This window comes from Sinocyclocheilus grahami, unplaced genomic scaffold, assembly GCF_001515645.1.
Source record: "Sinocyclocheilus grahami isolate Dianchi unplaced genomic scaffold, SAMN03320097.WGS_v1.1 scaffold503.1, whole genome shotgun sequence".
NCBI classification, from domain to species: Eukaryota; Metazoa; Chordata; class Actinopteri; order Cypriniformes; family Cyprinidae; genus Sinocyclocheilus; species Sinocyclocheilus grahami.
In genome coordinates this window covers 307,001-309,970 of record NW_015505682.1, presented here as the reverse complement: position 1 = coordinate 309,970, position 2,970 = coordinate 307,001, and positions in this window count along the sequence as shown.

Here is a 2,970-nt window from a genome sequence, read left to right as displayed (position 1 = left end):
ACAACTAGACATGAGTGGTTAAGTTGTATTTACAACACTGTTCCAGAACAGTTCAAATATTCAGATGTGTGCAACGCATTTTATGGAGGACTGTTTCCTGAACCTGCAGAATAACCTACAATGCGTCTGTGCACAAAGGCTGTTTTTTATAAAGTGGGGCAGTTCCAACTTTGCAAGGACAGTCTGGCGCTTCTGACTCACAGCCTGTAAGTAATTTTTTTATATTTAAAGAATTTGCCACTGACGATTCAAACGTGAGTTTTGAGCAGTGTAGAGTAGGCTTGTTGTTTGTCGTTTCTCCTATCACAAATGCAGACATGGTTTTATGTTTACGCGGCACGATACGCAACGCAACGCGTAAAAAGACCGTATAAGTCATTATAATCAGTAATTATGTCTCAAAAATATCTCAGTCATTTGATCAAAAATACAGTCAAATAGTTATTTTGTGAAATATTATTTGAGTAACATTTTTTAAAATACACTGAAATTACAAGTACAGAGTAATGTAAATTAACATGTACTTACTATCCATTTTAAATTTAACGTAAGAACGGTTGCGGCCATTCTAACTTGAATGTGTGAGACTACTGGTGTCATCCGCTTCCAGGTAATTTTTTTAGTGGTAGGGCTACAACAGTTAGTTATGCTGCATGATGTTGCATACTGGTATTTCTCATCATATTATTTCATTGTATTCTAATTATAAACACATTTGTTTGTAGCACAAATAGTTTTAAACCTTTAACTATATAGTGTTTTTCTCCAAGTTATTTACCTATAACAGCTAATGAATCATAAGTCTCACACATTCACAAACAAATATATATATTTATATTTAAGATTAAGACTTGGGTTTAGTTTAGGGTTAGTTATTTGTAATAAGACTGTAGCCTACTTAGTGGGTTCGTGTGGTTGTTGTTCGGAAACACACACCATTTTAGCTGTTGCGGCGCAACATGAGGCCGTGGGTGCATCTCAATCAGCTCCCTTGTTCAGTAGTAAGGACACTGATCAAGGAGTCGGCCATTTTAAGGGTTGTCTCAATCGTGAAATCCTTCCAGTGCACTGGAACGTTCGCTCCCAGAAAAATTCCACAATGCACCGCAAAAATGTCTCGGTTACGTATGTAACCCTCGTTCCCTGAAGGAGGGAACGGAGAGGTCACGTCGGATGACCGACGAATTGGGATCTCGCTTAGAGGGACCAATCTACTTCGAGTGTAAACTAAACGAGCCAATGCACATTGGCATGCGATTATTGCATCCAGCTGCTGCTGATCACAGCGTGAGTATAAGTAGGCAGCAGATGCAGAGCATTTTCGGGTTTTTGCTGAGGAGCCGAGCCGGTGACCCAGCCGCTCATCGGTGGTACAGGAGCTGTGGCGGCGGGACGTGACGTCTACGTTCCCTTTCAGTCGGTCACTCTCGACATCACGTCAGATGACCGACGAACGGTGGTTGAGGCATCCGTGCAAACCACAGCATGCCTGGAGACCTGTTCCAGGGGCACTCCTGCCCAGAGGAACGCAAGGTCTGACCACGGGGTGAACGTTTGGCGGCAGGCCGGTGTCACTTGTACCCGGAAGGTGCCGCGTTGCCACGCCCACCTCGGGACTCGGCCATGGTGCAACGCACTAAAAAAATTACTAGCCGATGGCGATTATATTGTCAAGGTGTGCGTAGAGGGTTGATTAATATTCGTCTGAAATGTTGTAAGAACATGTAACAGAACGATGTGTTTAAAGAGAATAAAAATTTGATTGGTCCTGCCTGTTGTTTATTAAGTCCAGTGATGACATTGTACTATGTTGTCCTTTGACGTTGTACATAATCATGTCACTGGAATTCGAGTGATCACTGTCCCAACGAGCAGTGAGTCAGGGAACTTACCAGTGACCGAATTCGTGTACACGATCTACTGATTCACGAGCTAGGGAGCTAGGGAGCTGATTGAGACGCACCCATGGTGTTATAGAAGTCCCGGTTGCTATAGAAACAGTCAGCGTTCTGAGACTCACGCTTAACTATGCATGTGCACTGGCTGGTCTAGCCTGAATAATAAGCTTAAGGAAAAAAAACAATTATGAGACAATTGTTGTCAGATTTCATTGGTGATTTCAAATATGAAATTTAATCATAAGCTTGGCGAACAGTTTTGAAAAATTTGATGTTTCCCCAGGAGCTGCACTTGCACGCCCGAGACACGTTTCAAAGATTGAGTTGAAACGACTTTGAGTGAAATGACTTTGCTTTGCTTACTGCTGATATCAGTTGTTGTTTACATTTAAATGAGCCTCAAAATGTTATGCCAGTATAGCTTAATATCACAATATGTAAGATTTTTTTATAAAAATATCCAAAAACCACTAGAACAGTGTTATATATTTTGCTGACGTGTGTGCTTACATTATCCCAAATGTTTCAAAGAATGTTTAAATCCAGAGAAATAAGCAATTTTAACTAGTGACACGGACCGTGTCCATAGGGTCATTGTGTCACCTGCCAATAACCCCTCGATTTCCGTTTTGTTTTGTTTTGTAGAAAACATGGAAACACCAAAGACGCTTTATTATTGTCACACCCCTGTGGACTGTCTATTAAGGTTTCTCCCTCTGTGTCCTTATTTGGTTGTTCCTGTTCTCATTATGAGTTAATCACTTCATTGTGCTCACCTGTCTGCCCCTCGTTATCCACCCTATATCAGTTCCTGTCCATTGTGTTCCAGTTGGTCAGTTATTGTGAATGTTACCCTGTGCGTGTGCTCCTACCCTCTTGTGACGTTATTAAAGGTTTCTTGTATCCTTCATCCTCGTCTTCCTGCCTGTTCTCTGGCACAGCAACAGCGTGACAATTATGTTGTGTGTTTTAATAGACCGGTGACGACCGCACAGAGTAGCATAATAACATAACTTTTAAAAATGTATCTAGTATGATAAAACAGCGCTGCTTTTTTTTCCCCACATACGCA